Below are 19,417 nucleotides of genomic sequence, written 5' to 3'. Positions count from 1 at the left end.
GGATAGCCTTTAGCAAAGAGCCCCGAACCCCATACTCCCAAAGCACCCCCCACAGAATACCATAAGGGACACAGTCGAATGCCTTCTCCAGATCCACAAAACACATGTGGACTGGTTGGGCAAACTCCCATGAACCCTCGAGCACCCTATGAAGGGTATAGAGCTGGTCCAGTGTTCCACGACCAGGACGAAAGAGATCGATAGGCGGATCCGTGCAGCCTCTGCAGTGATGTGGTCGCTTTACCGGTCCATCGTGGTGAAGAAGGAGCTGAGGCAAAAGGCGAAGTTCTCGATTTACCGGTTGATCTACGTTCCGACTCTCACCTATGGTCATGAGCTTTGGGTAATGACCGAAAGAACAAGATCGCGAATACAAACGGCCAAAATGAGTTTCCTTCACAGGGTGACTGGGCGCTCCCTTAGAGATAGGGTGAGAAGCACAGTCACTCGGGAGGAGCTTGGAGTAGAGCCGCTGCTCCTCCACATCGAGAGGAATCAGCTGAGGTGGCTCAGGCATCTCTTTCGGATGCCTCCTGGACGCCTCCCTGGGGAGGTGTTCCAGGCATGTCCCCCCGGGAGGAGGCCCCGGGGAAGACCCAGGACACGCTGGAGGGACTATGTCTCTCGGCTGGCCTGGGAACGCCTCGGTGTTCTTCCCAAGGAGCTGGCCGAGGTGTCTGGGGAAAGGGAAGTTTGGGCTTCCATGCTCAGACTGCTGCCTCCACGACCCGGCCCCGGATAAAGCGGGTGAAGACGAGACGAGACGAGATGGTTTGCATTTCCACCTTTGCTCACTTATCTCCAGCTACAGCTTGTAAAGCAAATGGAATGCTAAATCTGATATGTTATGTGTGTTATGAGCTGGGAAGCAGCTCATGGATGTGTCTTGATTTCTTAAAACTAGTAGGTGTGTTCAAGAGTTTTGGCATAATATTAACATTGTGCTGGAAGAAAATTTTTTTCATCATATTTTAGGGTTTTCAGGACTGAGGTGGCTCTTGGGATGGCAAACACCAGCTTGAAATATATTCCTTCATTGTCTTAAAGGCGGTGGCACGGTGGTGTAGTGGTTAGCACTGTCACCTCACAGCAAGAAGGTTCTGGGTTTGAGCCCAGTGGCTGGCGAGGGCCTTTCTGTGTGAAGTTTGCATGTTCTCCCGATGTCTGTATGGGTTTCCTCTGGGTGCTCTGGTTTCCCCCAAAGATATGCAGGTTTGGTAAATTGGTGGCTCTAAATTGACCGTGAGTGTGAATGGTTGTCTGTGTCTATGTGTCAGCCCTGTGATGATCTGGCGACTTGTCCAGGGTGTACCCCGCCTCTCATCCATAGTCAGCTGGAATAGGCTCCAGCTTGCCTGCGACCCTGTAGAACAGGATAGGCGGCTATAGATAATGGATGGATGGATGTCTTAAAGGCATGATTGATCAACCTTTGAGTGGTTATGTGTAGCTATTAATTTTTTTTTCAGATAATGCTACAACATGTTTATACACTCTGAAAGCATTATCAAATCAAATCAAATCAAGTTTATTTGTATAGCGCTTTTAACAATAAACATTGTCGCAAAGCAGCTTTACAGAATTTGAACGACTTAAAACATGAGCTAATTTTGCATTATGCACATCTTCGCACAAGCAAAAGCACATATTAAAGTGCATATGTTTTATTATTTGTCATTTTGATTGTGTACCACAGAGCTGTTGAATTCTCAAATCTGAATTGTTCGAAGGTGTGGATTAATTTTCAGTAACAGCAGTTCTGAGATTAATGCCATTTAGTGCCAATCTGCAAAACAAATCATAAGCTTATATTAATGTGCTTGTTCTAATACATTCACATTTTTAGAGTAACGACTTACACAGGGACCTGTATGATAGAAGCTCCATATAAACGTATAGCATAACTGCTGTTTGTATAAATACGTAGGTGATTATAGAAAATTGCATGCGCTGATTGGCTGAGAAATTCAGACTATTTTTCAATAATCACCTCGCGCGACTCTGCAAAATGGTGCTAAATGCCTGTAATGTACAGAGGTGGACAAAGTACCCAACTTCATTACTTAAGTCAAAGTACAGATCCCACTGGTCAAATGTTACTCCGATACAAGTGAAAGTTGTACAGTCAAATTTTTCATCTCATCTCATCTCATTATCTCTAGCCGCTTTATCCTGTTCTACAGGGTCGCAGGCAAGCTGGAGCCTATCCCAGCTGACTACGGGCGAAAGGCGGGGTACACCCTGGACAAGTCGCCAGGTCATCACAGGGCTGACACATAGACACAGACAACCATTCACACTCACATTCACACCTACGGTCAATTTAGAGTCACCAGTTAACCTAACCTGCATGTCTTTGGACTGTGGGGGAAACCGGAGCACCCGGAGGAAACCCACGCGGACACGGGGAGAACATGCAAACTCCACACAGAAAGGCCCTCGCTGGCCCCGGGGCTCGAACCCAGGACCTTCTTGCTGTGAGGCGACAGCGCTAACCACTACACCACCGTGCCGCCCCAGTCAAATTTTTACTTAAGTCAAAGTACTGAAGTACTAGCTTTTAAAAATAATTATTAAAAGTACAGGGTGGCACGGTGGTGTAGTGGTTAGCGCTGTCGCCTCACAGCAAGAAGGTCCAGGTTCGAGCCCCGTGGCCGGCGAGGGCCTTTCTGTGTGGAGTTTGCATGTTCTCCCCGTGTCCGCGTGGGTTTCCTCCGGGTGCTCCGGTTTCCCCCACAGTCCAAAGACATGCAGGTTAGGTTAACTGGTGACTCTAAATTGACCGTAGGTGTGAATGTGAGTGTGAATGGTTGTCTATGTGTCAGCCCTGTGATGACCTGGCGACTTGTCCAGGGTGTATCCCGCCTTTCGCCCGTAGTCAGCTGGGATAGGCTCCAGCTTGCCTGTGACCCTGTAAAACAGCATAAAGCAGCTAGAGGAGATGAGATGAGACATTTTCTGTCAATGCTTACAATACCTAATTGCCTCTGAAGCAACCTACTGGGTTTACTGACTAGCTTGTAAGCACCTGTAGAGCTGAAGCTCCACCTGACATGCTCGCAAACTCTTTTCAAACTCAAAATCATATTGGGTAGCTAATGTTACGAGAAAAGAAAGATTTCTACATTCTGTTTATTTGGGAAGATTATGCTGAAACATATTTCTGAAAAGACTTCAGAAAAGTTAACGTTATCCATGTTTGTGTGTAAAAATGGAGTTGCTAACAGTGTCCAAGTTAACTAGCTATGTGTTAACGTTAGCCATAGACAAGGCGGGCAAATCCATAGAAAGTCATTTGACTAACCAGACTTGCAACGTTATCGCTAGCTCTAAAAGCACAGACAACTTCATTGCAAGCTTTCTCTTGGAATAAACGTTTATATAGATCAATATGCTTCCGCAGGTTGGACGGCGAGTTTTTGTAGCATGTGATGTGGTTCATTTTAGGCAAACAAAGCAAACATTTAAAAGTAAATGCATCTTTATTCCTTTCAGAAAACTGAAACATGGGTTCTAGGTATTGCTATGGATGCGTGTCTTCCCCAGAAGAACCACTTCCTTCCATCAGCTGATCGTGTTCAAATAAAGCTGCTGAGAAATCATTGAACTTGATTTTATACAGTCTATGGATGTGATGTGACCCTAGTGATTACTGAAAGACTGTCTCAGTGTCACCTGCGAAAAAAAACAATCATGTTTTAGAAAAGAAAGTAAAAGAAAAGGAAAGATAAGAAAAAAAACATCCACTTTCAAAGCTGCTTCATAGTGATGAGGACCATGATAGAAATGTAGTGGAGTAAAAAGTACGATATTTGTCTTTCAAATGTAGTGAAGTTAAAGTCATAAGTTTCCAACAAAAATAATACTCAAGTAAAGTACAGATACTCAAAAAGCATACTTAAGTACAGTACTCAAGTAAACGTACTTCGTTAGTGTCAACCTCTGGTAATGTAATGTATTCGGCCCCACTACATTGAAAATGCATGCAATTTATCACCAGCATGTCAGACATTATTTCAGATTACTCATGAGCCGATCAGAATGTGTAATAGCTGTACCCAGTAAAAAGAAGTCAGAATTGAAAGTTGGACTCTTCTGCTGGGGGCTTATTGCCCCACACCTGGAGGGAATCGGCTCTACTGTCTTTGTCTTCTTTCAGCTGCTCACATTCGGGGTCGCCACAGCGGATCTTTTTTCTGAATATTTGATTTGGCATAGATTTTACACCAGATGCCCTTCCTGATACAACCCTCTCCAATCTATCCGGGCTTGGGACTGGCACTAAGTATGCACTGGCTTGTGCAGCCCTAGTGGCTGGGTATTTTACCTCCTCTGGATGTCTTTGAACTGTGGGAGGAAAGCACCTGGAGGAAACCCACACAGACACAGGGAGAACATGCACACTCCACACAAAAAGGGCCCCATCAGTCATGAGGTTCGAACCCGGAACCTTCTTGCTGTGAGGCGACAGTACTGCCCACTACACCACCGTGCCGCCCGGAATTGGCTCTACTATGTTAAAAAAAAAGTGACTTCTTGGAAAAATTTTGCACTTTTATCATTGGATTTGATGCCAGTTTATTTGTAATTATGTGTTTGTTGTTCTGGGGCGGCACAGTGGTGCAGTGGTTAGCACTGTCGCCTCACAGCAAGAAGTTCCTGGGTTCGAGCCCAGTGGCTGACGAGGGCCTTTCTGTGTGGAGTTTGCATGCTGTCCGCGTGGGTTTCCTCTGGGTGCTCCGGTTTCCCCCACAGTCCAAAGGCATGCAGGTTAGGGTAGTATCTCACTGGGCTGCGACAGCCTGTGACTAGTTGGAGACACAACTATTGCGGTAAAACATGCGAATTAGCGACAATTTTCACTTGGAATCACACTGAATTGATATTCGCATACACTACCGTTCAAAAGTTTGGGGTCACCCAGACAATTTTGCGTTTTCCATGAAAAGTCACACTTTTATTTACCACCATAAGTTGTAAAATGAATAGAAAATATAGTCAAGACATTTTTCTGGCCATTTTGAGCATTTAATCGACCCCACAAATGTGATGCTCCAGAAACTCAATCTGCTCAAAGGAAGGTCAGTTTTATAGCTTCTCTAAAGAGCTCAACTGTTTTCAGCTGTGCTAACATGATTGTACAAGGGTTTTCTAATCATCCATTAGCCTTCTGAGGCAATGAGCAAACACATTGTACCATTAGAACACTGGAGTGAGAGTTGCTGGAAATGGGCCTCTATACACCTATGGAGATATTGCACCAAAAACCAGACATTTGCAGCTAGAATAGTCATTTACCACATTAGCAATGTATAGAGTGGATTTCTGATTAGTTTAAAGTGATCTTCATTGAAAAGGACAGTGCTTTTCTTTCAAAAATAAGGACATTTCAAAGTGACCCCAAACTTTTGAACGGTAGTGTATTTTACCGTAATTGTCGTGTCTGCAACTAATCGCAGGCTGTCGCAGCCCGGCTTTCCCTCGGCAGGCAGGGAAGTAGAGGAAGCCTCACGGAAACTGACTCGAGAAGGGTTCGCGACGGCTTTGCGACACCAGCGACGCATTTGCGGCTATTTTGAGAGAAATTTTGTCGCATGAATTTTTTGAACATGTTCAAAATTTCAGCGGCGAAGGAGCGACACTTTGGAACTCACGCGAGGAAATTGAGAAGCCCCATGAACGTTTCAAGACACTTTTGAAACTCTGTCACAAATGACGTTCGCAAGCTGTCGCAGCCCAGTGAGATACTGGCTTTAGGCTAATTGGTGGCTCTAAATTGACCGTAGGTGTGAATGTGAGTGTGAATGGTTGTCTGTGTCTATGTGTCAGCCCTGTGATGACCTGGCGACTTGTCCAGGGTGTACCCCGCCTTTCACCCATAGTCAGCTGGGATAGGCTCCAGCTTGCCTGCGACCCTGTAGAACAGGATAAGCGGCTAGAGATAATGGATGGATGTTTATTGTTCTATTACACTGTTAATAAAGTTATAATCTTTGTACCCCCAAAAAAGTGGGGCCCTCATAATGCCCCCCTTTCCCATAGTGTCTTCTAGGATTTTGCTGAGTGCTTAACCCCGCCCCTAGGATGATTCGAATCTCATTATGCTAATTAGACCCTGCCCCTTTTCGCCTTGCTCTCCGCCCCTCTCTGCGCTACAGCTTCAGTAGCCGTTGACGGCTCTTGTAGTTGACGGATCGATTACACTTCTATAATATTTTATTTTCCCTTTTTCATTTGTTTTGTGGGGGGAAAAAGAAAAAGGAGTACAAGTAAGCTTGACTGCACACACATCCGTCTACAGTGGTCCCAATCTGATCAATACTAATCATTTATTATTATCATCATCATCATTATTGTTATTATTATTATTGAGGCTTGTTGCTGCGTGAGCTGTCCGGATTTGGTAGTGTGTTAGAGCTTTAGGAGGTGATTATACTCAGGGCTGGCTATAAGACTGAGCTAGCGAGCTAACGTTAACGTTTATTCATAACCTAATCCACCGATAACAACCTCGAGACGAGTCGGAACAAGACCAGGTCAGTAAATGTGCCTTAATTTATTATTCGTATTTATTTCAGCTCGTTCTATGGGGGGTCAAGATGCTAGGCTAGCTATACAGCTACACTTATTACCTGCCTTGAAGCTATCTAACCATGTTAGATTTATTAGTATTTATAAATATGTTTGTGTAATGTGTGTATATTTATATATAGATTGTGTTCGTGGTGCTTAGCTTTATACACTGGGTTCATCCTGACTCGTAGCTAGCATAGCATAGCATAACGTAGCATAGCATAGGGGCAGCTTTTACAGCAAACCTGATCACTTGCAGCATTAAAATACTTAAATACACCAATTTTAGTCCTACACGTTGCTTCTTAGTGTTTTGAAAGTGCATTAAAGTGAGTTTTTGAGTTAAATCTTTACGTAATATCCTGCTGTGTTTGGTTTAGCAGCTTAGCGACGTGTGTGCTAACTTTTGAAACTTAATACGTTAAGAGTCTTTTTTTTTCCCTTCGTAAAGCCAGTTTAGGACACTTTTCTCTTGTTTAAGATTTAACATTTCAGGGTGTAAACTGTGTGTGTGTTTATATGAAGTGTTAAAAGCAGGAGGAACGCCGTCACGTATCAGTGATGTGAGTTAGCCGGATGCGAACGGCCTTCACCCGAGTGGCCGCCATTTTGTGTTTTGTTCTTGTAAATGAGTGCATTAGTGCACAGCTTGGATCTGGTTTTAGACGTGGTTGTTTTGGCTTTTTCTCGATATCTGTACGTGTGTGTGGTTTTTATTTATTTATTAATTATTATTATTATTATTAATAAACACCGTCCTGTAATACAAAAAACATTCTTGTGTAACTAAAGACACTTTTTCTCCCCTGGTGTCAGATTGCCCCTTCAGTCAGTTTCTCTTTGCTCTTTATTCTGATTATAATCCGTTTACTTTAACTTGTATAGTTATAATCCTGGTGCTTATTATTATAAATCCTTTCCTCTCATCCTGAGGCCTAACTGGTCCTAACAGCTAGCTTAGCAATGCTAACCCGGTCAAACTAAGTGTAACTTTATTACACCATTTAATTTATTTTGATGCACGTTTCAGGGTTTAGCTGTTTATTTAATTACTAAGCACACTTGTTTTATTTCATTTTCATTTTTTCTGCCGTATATCCTTTGTGTATTGTCGCACTGTTGGTTCCGTTAACGCTAGCTTGTTGCTAAGCTACACGGGTGATGAGGCCTTGAGCTCGCGCGACCCCGTGGAGCTTCACCGGCCATGGCATGACCTCATTTTCAAACCTTCCACCAGATAAACATGACGCTGCTCTGCTTAATTTAAAAATGAGATTAGTTGGAAGAAGTGGATTAAATTCTCCGGGTTGTTGTGCGTAGTGGCGATGATGATGGCGTTTACGGTTTTCAGCAGGATATAAACCCGTGGCGCTGTGATCATCATAGGGCTGGGACGGTTTGACTTTTCTTAACGGTATGATCTACTAACCACGATATTAAAGGAAAACTGAAGGCAATTTTTTTTACTCAAAATTCTATTTCTCTTTTTATTAATTGTACAAATGCGTTTTTGATCACTATTTTGTCACTGCTGTAGCAAGTTATGAATGTTTGAAATATGCTCTGTAATATCAGTCTATATGTCAAAGCGATGGCTGTAAACGAGATTCGTTGAGACCTGTGCGAGACATCGTAGGACGGAAGTAAAACATACAGCGGAAATCAAGTCACCAACATCTGCCAGCGTCGTCAAAAGACGTGCGCGCCCTCTTTCGAATGCTGACATACTTGTATTTATATTAGGGATGTTTGACCGAATCAACGTCAACCGGTTAATTTTTTTTTTGGTTGTCGGTAAAAAAAAATAAAAATCAATTGTTTTGAAGCTGCCGATTTTGGAGCGGAGAACCTGGAATTCTGTGTTGTAAACGCTTGGGGCGTGCCATGTGGTGTAAGGATGACAGTTGACAAATCAGAAACACCCATTCAGTCATGTCCTGCCCTTCCGCCCCAGTTGAAGACAGCTGCCACTCGGCGAAAGAAAAGTCTCAAAAAGTATCAGGCTAGACTTTTTAGCTTACAAATTACTATTCTGTTTTTTTTTTTTTTTTTTAATTATTATTAGAAGGCGCATCGAGTTTAGTCCTGCCTTGGCCAGTGCATTCTGAAAGTATGTTTCGGTCTGTAGCCAACAATGCTTGTTATTGCAGATCAGATCTCTCCACACAAACTAAAGGCGCAGATGCCGACTCTTGGAGGGAAGGGGAGAGAATGAAATGACAGCGGTGTCTGAGGGGGAGTGACAAACGCAGCTTTTATGTCTGTGAGCCAAGTCGGTGACGGCTTCAGAGCAACTTCAGTACCATGCAGTAATGGCGTGTTGATATTGGTAACGGCGTTATAACGATTGTAGCTAATTAATTAGATTACCCGGCGTTATAACAGCCTTTATTTTAACGCCGTTATTCCCATCACTGAATGTTATGTACTTCTTCTAGCACTTGACTTTAATTTCAACGCCATCATGGCCAACTGAAACTGTCTCTAAGCTGGAGCCATTTGTCCTCCTCTCCAATACAAACCCCTCGACATCAGTGCCGCGTTTGACTAAATGTTTCGCGCTGTAGAAAAAGTAATGTGAGTGGAGGGCAGCGACTGGGACTGAATGTGCGGATGCTCGCGGTTAGATTTAGAATAGATTCTAATAATTCCAATTCTAGAATTTTAAACTCATGGGTTAACCGGCTAATGAGGCTCAGTGGTCGGTCAAGATTTTTTTTTTTTTAGTTTTCGCCATCCCTAATTTATATAATATAAATATTATTTATGTATATGTGTGTGTGTGTGTATACAGAGTCTACCTGTAATGTGCAATTTTTCTGAGCCTCTCAATAAGGCAATTTTTCTATACTTTTTCACGGTAGATAATGTAAATAGCCCTCTGTATTTAATCCTTCGTTTGTCTAATTTTTATTTCAGTTTTATTTGTTATCTGTTTGAAATTTTCTTGCTACTGTAACACGTGAATTTCCCCGATGTGGGATGAATAAAGTAAATCTAATAATCAAGCCGGAAGTTTTGTTTGTTTTGATAGCAATCAGGAAAGTTTTTGCAAAAAAGTAGGCAGTAATCATCATTTAAACTTTTTTGTGCAATATTTCGTTTGGAAAACAGTTTTCAAAATGGCGGCACCGACACCTGGCTGACACTTCATGTTTTGAAGTCTCGCGAAGATTGTGCAGATAAGTGATGCCTGCGGTTTTATATATATATATATATATATATATATATATATATATATATATATATATATATATATATAATATTAGTTGCCAATACGAGTCACGATACAAGGTTACTAAAACTGAAAACGTAATTGAATAACACGTTAATTAAGAAATAAAGCAAGTTTAAAAATGACTTCAGTTCTCCTGTAATTGCCTACCCGTCAACACATTTCAGAGTCCAGCCTTATAAACCCTCACAAAAATCCTTACAAACTAAAAATGAGACAATTATCCGTATGTTGGAAAAATAATTTGCTTTATTTTTTTTTTGCGGTCCAAATCCTGCGCTCTGATTGGCTGGCAGGCGGGTCCGTACAGACCCCGGATACGGACCTCTGGCAACTCGCTCGTTCACAACAACAACAACAAACATAGTACCATTTTTTGTCATTTAATAAGATTATCAAAAATCTTATACATTTTTTGCCAGCGTTTCTCAGGAAAATAGCATTAATTTTACAGCATGGATAGTGATAGCGACAGTCTTCACAGAGAAAGCGAGTTTTATTACCCTGAGGAAGAAGAAGAAATAAAAGAAAACATTTCAGGAGAAAACGACAACCTGTAACTTGCTAATGCTAGGGATGGCAAAAACTAAAAAAAATCTTGACCGACCACCGAGCCTCATTAGCCGGTTAAAGTCGGTTAACCTATGAGTTTAAAGTTCTAGAATTGGAATTATTAGAATCTATTCTAAATCTAACCGCGAGCATCCGCACATTCAGTCCCAGTCGCTGCCCTCCACTCACATTACCTTTTCTACAGCGCGAAACATTTAGTCAAACGCGGCACTGATGTCGAGGGGTTTGTATTGGAGCGGAGGACAAATGGCTCCAGCTTAGAGACAGTTTCAGTTGGCCATGATGGCGTTGAAATTAAAGTCAAGTGCTAGAAGAAGTACATAACATTCAGTTATGGGAATAACGGCGTTAAAATAAAGGCTGTTATAACGCCGGGTCATCTAATTAATTAGCTACAATCGTTATAACGCCGTTACCAATATCAACACGCCATTACTGCATGGTATTGAAGTTGTTCTGAAGCCGTCACCGACTTGGCTCACAGACATAAAAGCTGCGTTTGTCACTCCCCCTCAGACACCGCTGTCGTTTCATTCTCTCCCCTTCCCTCCAAGAGTCGGCATCTGCGCCTATTTCAAAACACTCATAACTTGCTACAGCAGTGACAAAATAGTGATCAAAAATGCATTCGTATAATTAATAAAATGAGAAATAGAATTTTGATTAAAAAAATTGCCTTCAGTTTTCCTTTAATATCGTGGTTAGTAGATCATACCGTTAAGAAAAGTCAAACCGTCCCAGCCCTATGATGATCACAGCGCCAAGTAATTAGTAATTTGTAAGCTAAAAAGCCTGTGTCTACACTTTTTTTTTTTGCTTTCGCCGAGTGGCAATTGTCTTCAACTGGGGCAGGATATGACTGAATGGGTGTTTCTGATTTGTCAGCTGTCGTCCTTACACCGCATGGCACGCCCCAAGCGTTTACAACACAGAATTCCAGGTTCTCCGCTTCAAAATTGGCAGCTTCAAAACGATTGATTTTTTTTTTTTTAACCGACAACCAAAAAAAAATTAACTGGTTGACGTTGATTCGGTCAACCATCGGTCAAACGGTCATCGGTTAACATCCCTAGCCAACGCCTAGCAAAAACATGGCTGAATCCTGAATGACTCCTATTTGTATAAATAGGGGACTACATAGGTGGCAAAATGTAGTTGGTCCCCCGCCCCCCGCCATGGAAGTGCACTTGTATACCAAGGACGAAGTAATTTGCATTATAGCCGTCAGTGAGGATTCAAAATAGCAGCTTGCGTCGTCTTGGTTTTCCCTTTTGGGCACTCTCGTTTTCTGTTAGAATTTGGTAAAGAAAAAAATAAACATTATTTACCAACTTAAGGTCCTCGGCCTTAAATACTGATCACGGCCCAGAGGTCCTCGGTCAGTACTTTCAAGACCTTGGTCATGGTATTTCACGATACGGACCTCTATATGGACACTTGTAAAAAAAAAAAATTACTGGGAAATAAATGCAAGTGGTGTTTCATACGAGCTCCATCTGGGACACAGAGAACCAAAACTGTTACATAAATCTGTCACTTGTGAGGAAATTGATGAATTTTGATAAATTTGGGTAGTTTTTGTTTGTGAAATGTGTCGATATAATAAGAAAAATCACACATTGGATTGAAGATATGAAGTTTATCTTCATGTGTTGAAAAACTCACATTTTTCATAGAAAATACATTGCAGATATCAGATATATTCCATTCAGCTAGTATGATATTGAATCAGTCGAAGACAAATATAATATAAAACCAGTTATTATTATTGTTATACACACGTCTTTTGGGTGTTCAATGCGTCTTTCTCTTTCAAAATTCTCTCAATCTTCTGTATTTAATGACGCAAACCTGGCGGCTGTGTTTGTTTATGAATTGTCAGTCGCTGGCTAGTGCGGAAGTTTTACGTCTCCAATGTGTGACGTCATGTCTTGGCAACCATGCAATATCGTAAACCATATTCAACGCTAGGGCGGCACGGTGGTGTAGTGGTTAGCGCTGTCGCCTCACAGCAAGAAGGTCCTGGGTTCGAGCCCCGGGGCCGGCGAGGGCCTTTCTGTGTGGAGTTTGCATGTTCTCCCCGTGTCCGCGTGGGTTTCCTCCGGGTGCTCCGGTTTCCCCCACAGTCCAAAGACATGCAGGTTAGGTTAACTGGTGACTCTAAATTGACCGTAGGTGTGAATGTGAGTGTGAATGGTTGTCTGTGTCTATGTGTCAGCCCTGTGATGACCTGGCGACTTGTCCAGGGTGTACTCCGCCTTTCGCCCGTAGTCAGCTGGGATAGGCTCCAGCTTGCCTGCGACCCTGTAGAAGGATAAAGCGGCTAGAGATAATGAGATGAGATGAGATATTCAACGCTCATTCTCCACTGGGTAGAGTGATGTAATACACGTAGGATAAGCAATATGCTAACAATATCGCATGCTGTCAAACCAAATGAATGAAACCCGCTAGAAGGGAATAGAACACGTTTTTATTCCATCAAAAAAGTGTCCTGTATGTATAATAATTCCTGATATTTCACTCCGATGACATTACTCCCAGTGTTTTCCTGCTGACTAGATGTGCGTTGTCAAAATGGCGAACTGGGTCAAAATTAAAATTCTTTTAATTAACTTTTTTTTTTGTGTGTGTGTGGATGTGTCCATATAATCTAAAGAACATTACATGGTGGTGTGAAGATATGACTGTTATCATCTTGTGTTGAAAATGTTTTCACTCGTCACCATTTGAAGATAAACTTCATATCTTCACACGCACTACCGTGTTTGATATATAAAGTTTATGATCATGTTCATCCCATTATTCACTTCATGAAGTTCAAGTTCAACGATCTGTCCTTTTAAACAGGTCAACACATTCAGGAAGAAACCTCTCGCTGTACCTCGTTCTTTTCGCCAAGGTTCCCATTCCTCCTCTCTCTGTGTCGAATACTCTTTTTCAAAACTACTTGACTGGAAAACTAGAATGACTCCAAGCCCTTTTGTTCAGCTCTTGATGGCGCAAAATGTTATTCGGTTTTGTGCCGACGCTTGACCTTTGAATACGATATTGAAGTCTGAGCTTTCAAGTGTCAAGCAAACCTGGTTGCGGGATGCTAATAGCTGAGATGTTGCAAACGAGACCTTTTGCCTGTGTAACACGATGGTTTCCGGTTTAGTTGTCTGTTGCGCGTGTAAAGTGCACTGTGACCATGCGGAAGAAGTACTTGCAGAATAAAAACGTTTTGGTGAAAAATTAGGAATCCTTAAAGGGCATATTCTGGACCAATTTCGGGGTTTTTTTAAATATGAAAGTATGTCCGTTTACACGCTCATCTAGAAGGGTAATTTTGCACAAGGCCATCTGTCTACAGCAGAAAAAAATAAAATAATAAAACGCGTCTGGAAAAATCCCAAGGGAGTCTGGAGCCAGATTCGTGACCTCACTTGCGGAAGCGCCAGCAGGCTGCGAGAGCTTTGCACGGTTTCAGTGCACAGCCTGTGTAGACCAAGCGCTCCCATTTCTCTCTCATTGTCCGGTCTTTTGGAAAACAATGAGTACTAATCCCATCAAGATTGGTGTTGCTACACCCTCCTACGATACATCTGTTAACCATTTTAATAATTACATGATAACGTTGAAGAAATTTGCAGAAAACCACCAGGTCGTTTTCTCATAAACAAACCAGCGCTGACGTAGGATTCAGAGGGAGGCGTCCCGCACGCGTCGTCACGAAAATCACTGTTTCCCAGGAAATCCAAATGCCAAGTTTTTTCAGAGGCGGACCAATTCACCTCAAATGGCTTGATTTCAACTGAATTTTTCTGGTATTGCGCAAGGTAGAAAAATTGCACAAAATGTGACAGATATTTGACCAAAGTTTAATATAAAATAGAATTACATTGATCTTGCTCCTGAATTTACCCTTTAAGACTATTAGAATACACCAGTAAGCCTGACCAAAAAAAAAAAAGAAATCCGTAAGATTTACGACTATTCCTTATGTGTTGACAGGTATGTAATTGACCATTTTAGAGAGGTCACAATGCCTGGTGAGAAAAATATTTGACATCTTTGGCCCAAAGTGTCTTTGCACATCGCTGTGTGTCTAATAGCCTGTTTCCACAGACACTGTGCCTAATCGAGAAATGGTTCCACTTATTTTGACCAAAAAACTAGACTGGTGCCAGAAAGCTGACACCGGCATGGCACCATACAAAATTGCTGGTCCGAAAGTTGGAACTGCTGATGCCATTTTGATAAAACACGAGTGAATTCAGAAATTGCTGCATGCTTCAAATGCAAGAAGCATGCATGCAAGACTTGATTTATATCTAAAAAAAAAAATTCTGTCTGCCATTTTTTTTTTTTTTTTTTCCCCCCCCAAAGATGTTTGCCTGGTAACATTCTGACAGAAATAAACCCAGCTTTCACTACATCATGTCCGGTTCTCGAACCTGTCAAAATGCAGACTGGTTCTCAAAAGGCACCAAGGCAGAGTTGGTTCTGCATCAGCAATCTGGTACATGTCTTAAAAAATCACATGCATTCAGAAAAACAAGTAGGATACAGATTCATATCCTACTCATGCTTCTGATTTGTGTGTAAACGATCAACCTCGATTTGATGGAATTGATCAGAAAATTTATATAATTGACATGGAGCTCTGCACGTTTATATCTAGAATATACTTTCAAAGTTAAATGACTTTTTACAGCGTTTAGCAGACTCCTTTATCCAGCGTGACGAAGAGAAGAGCTTTGGAGTCTCGATGAAAAACATCTTTGTGATACTTCACTAGATCAGAGACGAAGAGTAGCATTGAGAAGATTTTCTGAAAAACAGTTGTTTTATTGGCATTAGAGGATATTTAAAAAAAAATAAAGTGAGCTAACGCAAACCCGTAAATTAAGACCAATGAAACAAATTATTCAGTTCTAACACGAGAAATGTTGCCTTATGAATGGACGACAGGTCGGTTTGTCTGCGCAAAGCTGTAAGCCGTAAACAAACACCTCAGCTGACAGACAATTTCACACGCACTTGTTAATAATAATGTTTTATATAGTGTTTTTTTTTTGGGGGGGGGTCATAGAAGTGAGTCAAAATAACTTCCTCTTCTGTTTTTAGACTTGACCCTGATCTTTCATTTTTTGTTCACATCTGTCTAGACTTTTTATGGAGTCTTGTGGGCGTCACTATGTGTAAATCCATGTGTTGGAATGCAACGAAACACAAAAATGACTTGAGCGTGGAGAAGGTGCTCGATACATTACTAAAGTCTATAAATAGTTAGACTTTAACATTTTGTGTTGAATTCAGGATTCGTTTTTTGTCTTTTGTCAGTAAGATATCTAGAACAGATGGTGTGTGTATAATAAGTGGACTGGTGAGTTGATGTTTTTCAAACTCTGCAAGTCAACTTTTGTATAACGTGTATCAGTTTATTTGGAGTCGGAGTTGTAACGCTTGCACGATGACCGCGTTTACACTGCGTTACATAAACCAGGGTGCTGTAGTGTACACACTGAACTAAATCTGGGTAGGATTTATTGGCGAGCAGTGAAACGCACACCATCAACCCTGGTGTTGCCATGGCTGCAGTCTCTCTCTCTGCGCATGCATGCACGGGGACATCATTTATAATGTATCACCATGGCAACCACATCTGTCCTGTCCATGCGAATGTCGTATTCACTTTTCCTGTATGTTTAGATCACACACACTACTCAGGTTTGAGCTTTAGTACCAGTGCTGCTGTTTCCTTTAATCACACTTCTCTGTCTGGTCAGCTCAGTTATTCACTCCCTCACTTTACATAACGTCAGGTGCCCTAGGTCGAGCTGCTACGTCTCTGATCGGCTTAATTGTGTCTTGATCACACAAACGGTTAAAATTCGGAACCACGTTTATGTGTGAAGTAGTTTCTTGATCCTCTTTAACATGTCTGGGCTGAAGCTGTAGGTCACATCGTTGTAAGGTACACCATTCACGTTTAAACATCTTGTCTGCCTTGAGATCGCCAGTGAACCCTGACATGAATTAAAGGATTAATTAATGTCAAAAGGGATTGTTCTTGAGTCTAATCCAGCATAAAATGACACATCTAGATTTACAAAATATTTCCAAATGAGCTCATTTTTAAAGATTTTTTTTATTTGGGGGGGCTTTTTCCACCTTTATTGGATAGGACAGTGTAGAGACAGGAAATGAGCGGGAGAGAGACGGGGAGGGATCGGGAAATGACCTCGGGTCGGAATCGAACCCAGGTCCCCGGATTTATGGTATGGCGCCTTATCCACCTGAGCCACGACGTCCCTCAAATGAGCTAATTTTTGAAACTATGATCAATGCATTTAAAAAAAAAAAAAGCATGGAGAGGCCAGTGAAAAGTTTTCCTTGTGTACAATTTAGCTTATTGTGGCAGCAGGATGCTAAATCAGAAACAGACCTACCTACCTCCAAGTTTGAATTTGCTATTGTGTTCTCAGGTTAATAAAATCCTTGGGTTATGTTTGCTCGTCTAAAGAAAACACGCACGATTTAATCTAAGCAGGTGCAGTTCACCTACTATATAAGTACATTAGTTCTCGTACAGTAGTGCTGTGTGTAGGGCTGGGTATCGATTCAAATTTCAAGAATTGATTCTGATTCTGAAGCTTCAGAATCGATTATCACGACTCTATACGATTTGATGCGATCCGATCTCGATTCGATTCGATCCAATATCGAGTCGGGTTAGTGTTATTAGAACCATTTTTGACTGTGTAGTTAAGCAATATATTAATACTTGTATTATATTGACATTCAACAGCAAATTAATCAAGTATTGGTAGTTAATGATGGCTGTAAGACTGGTGATAATGATCAAACCCCCTCACAGAAAGGCAAATCAAGACAGCAAACAGAGGACGCCAGAGGTCTCTATACCTGCAACAGTAGTGTCCAAATGGGACACTAACCTGGTGCATTATTAAGATTAAGAATTCACCCAAAAGCTGTTGCTGTTGCACACAAATGCATTTTTATTTTATAATGTGAGAAAAGAGATTCTTAGCCAGTGTAAATGTAAACAGATTGCTGGTTACTGGCTTCAAAGTAACCTAACGGTCATTATACCGTTTGTAAATAAGAACCAAAGATACAGCACCTTAGGAAATATAAGTGTCTCACAGTTTTGTGTAAAATCTTCAAAATATAAAAAGTATAAAACATTCAGTTGCCTTTAAAGTGCGAACATGTAAACAGGACATTTAAACTTAAAATTTACCTTAAATTTTAAACTTAAATAAATAATAAACCTTAAATTTCAGCTTCAGACTGTAAATAAAAACGCTGTTTCCTGTTAAAGTGTGCACAAAAATAAATTCTGACTGGACCTTAAACTTGACCTGAGACAGACTGGGTAAACTGTCCAACTGCCATCACTTGGGTACAAAAAGATTCTTCTGCAGAAAAAGGAGCTCATTTACATGCCCAGGAGTAAGGCAGCTTCTTTTTGCAGTAATGATATCGCCTGCGGTTGGCGGCAGCAGGGATGCAAACGGCGCGCCTTTTGGCGGATGCTGCCTTTTTCATGGCTGAATCGTGCAGATCCGTTTTGTTTTTTTGTTTTTTTTTGGGGGGGGGGTGTTGGAGTGTCTGATTATAATTTCATCAAAGTAAATTCTGTATTAAAATTACTAAATAAGCAAATGTCGTTACAGTCCATGAAACATAGGAAGTATGAGAAGAAAACAGTAAATCAGAAAGCTGCGCACGTTTGCATGAAAGCTGCACGAACGTGCGCAGCTTTCTGATTTACTGTTTTCTTCTGACACTCCAACCCCCCCCCCCCCCCCCCCCCCCCCCCAAAAAAAAAATCGGATCTGCACGGTTCAGCCGTGAAAAAGGCGGCATCCGCCAAAAGGCGCGCCGTTTGCATCCAGACCGCCTGTGCGAATTCACTGACGCGACGAGTGGGGTTAAAGTTCACCGGGAAAAATGTAATTTAAAAAATCTATCTTTGGACGTACAAATCGATCTTCAGGAAATAATATGCAAATCGATTCAGAATCGGAAAATCGATTTTTTTCAACACAGCCCTGGCTGTGTGTGGCGGTGTCATACTGATACACTCATTTAAAATGCCTATTTGTGTAAAAGTTATGAACTCCATTTAAGCTGTAAGATGCTTGTTTGAATTGCTGGCACTTTTTCTTTTGGTGAGGGCACAGAAAATTGTAATGAATTGCGATAGGGATCAAGAGCATTCCTTTATCATGACTGATTTAGTCATCATGGGTGAGTCATGGATTAAAGGGAAACACAACATGAAGGTGTGGGCCACCATGGGACACAAGGACGTGTGTGTGCGCACGTGTAACTGTACTGTACTGGAGCGATGAACACTTCAGTTGGTTTTGTGTTGTAACGATGGTGGTTCAGAGCATCGTCTAACACTTCTCTCTCTAAAATCTCACGGGTGTTCAGTTGAGTTGGGATCCGGTGGCTGTGAAGGCCATAAATAATTTTCATCCTTATCAAAGGATTCATCGAGCTCTCGTGGATGGGGCAGAGTCATCCTGGTAGAGACCATGCCCATCAGCATAGAAATGTTTCTGTGTAGGATAAAGGTGATCGGTCAAAGTTTGTATTTGCACTCTAAGGGGACAAGCAGACTGAAATCACATCAGTAAACCACACTAGCCAGAACCCATCTTGACCGTTTCCTTCTAAGGCGCACATATACTTCGCTTTCATCCTACTCGCTTGCCTATCTTGTTCTCCATCTGGAAGATTAAAACCGGCATTTGCTACATCATGTGACAGCCACAGCGTTCCTGTCGGTCAAGTTTCCAAGTCAAATTGTCATGTTTAGCAATTTCATGCACAGAGTAAACAAAAAAACATCTGTTTTTCTGTTTAAAATGTTCTCCAGTTGGTGTGATGGTCATGATCTGCATCCATAGGCTTAGCTAGTGAGCCGTGCAGCCATGTTTTACACAGGTAGTTCTCAAAAAACACTGCCTATAAATTTTATACTAACCTGTACTAACGAAAAATTTGTGAAAG

At 41.6% G+C, this 19,417-nt stretch overlaps 1 protein-coding gene across 8 annotated transcripts in view; it reads left to right on the top strand.

Annotated features, from left to right (window-relative positions):
• The first annotated feature begins 6,163 nt into the window (after positions 1 to 6,163).
• prrc2a (proline-rich coiled-coil 2A) overlaps positions 6,164 to 19,417 on the top strand; it is a 50,015-nt gene continuing 36,761 nt past the window's right edge. For 7 of the 8 annotated variants that reach the window (XM_060904644.1, XM_060904643.1, XM_060904641.1 and 4 more), the window contains exon 1: positions 6,164 to 6,536. The gene's annotated coding sequence lies outside the window, so the exon portion shown is untranslated. The remainder of the gene's footprint in view (positions 6,537 to 19,417) is intronic. The other variant, XM_060904638.1, reaches the window with a different exon arrangement.

This window comes from Neoarius graeffei, chromosome 22, assembly GCF_027579695.1.
Source record: "Neoarius graeffei isolate fNeoGra1 chromosome 22, fNeoGra1.pri, whole genome shotgun sequence".
NCBI lineage: Eukaryota > Metazoa > Chordata > Actinopteri > Siluriformes > Ariidae > Neoarius > Neoarius graeffei.
Note: the sequence above shows the minus strand (reverse complement) of the source record. Positions and strands in the feature narration are given on the sequence as shown.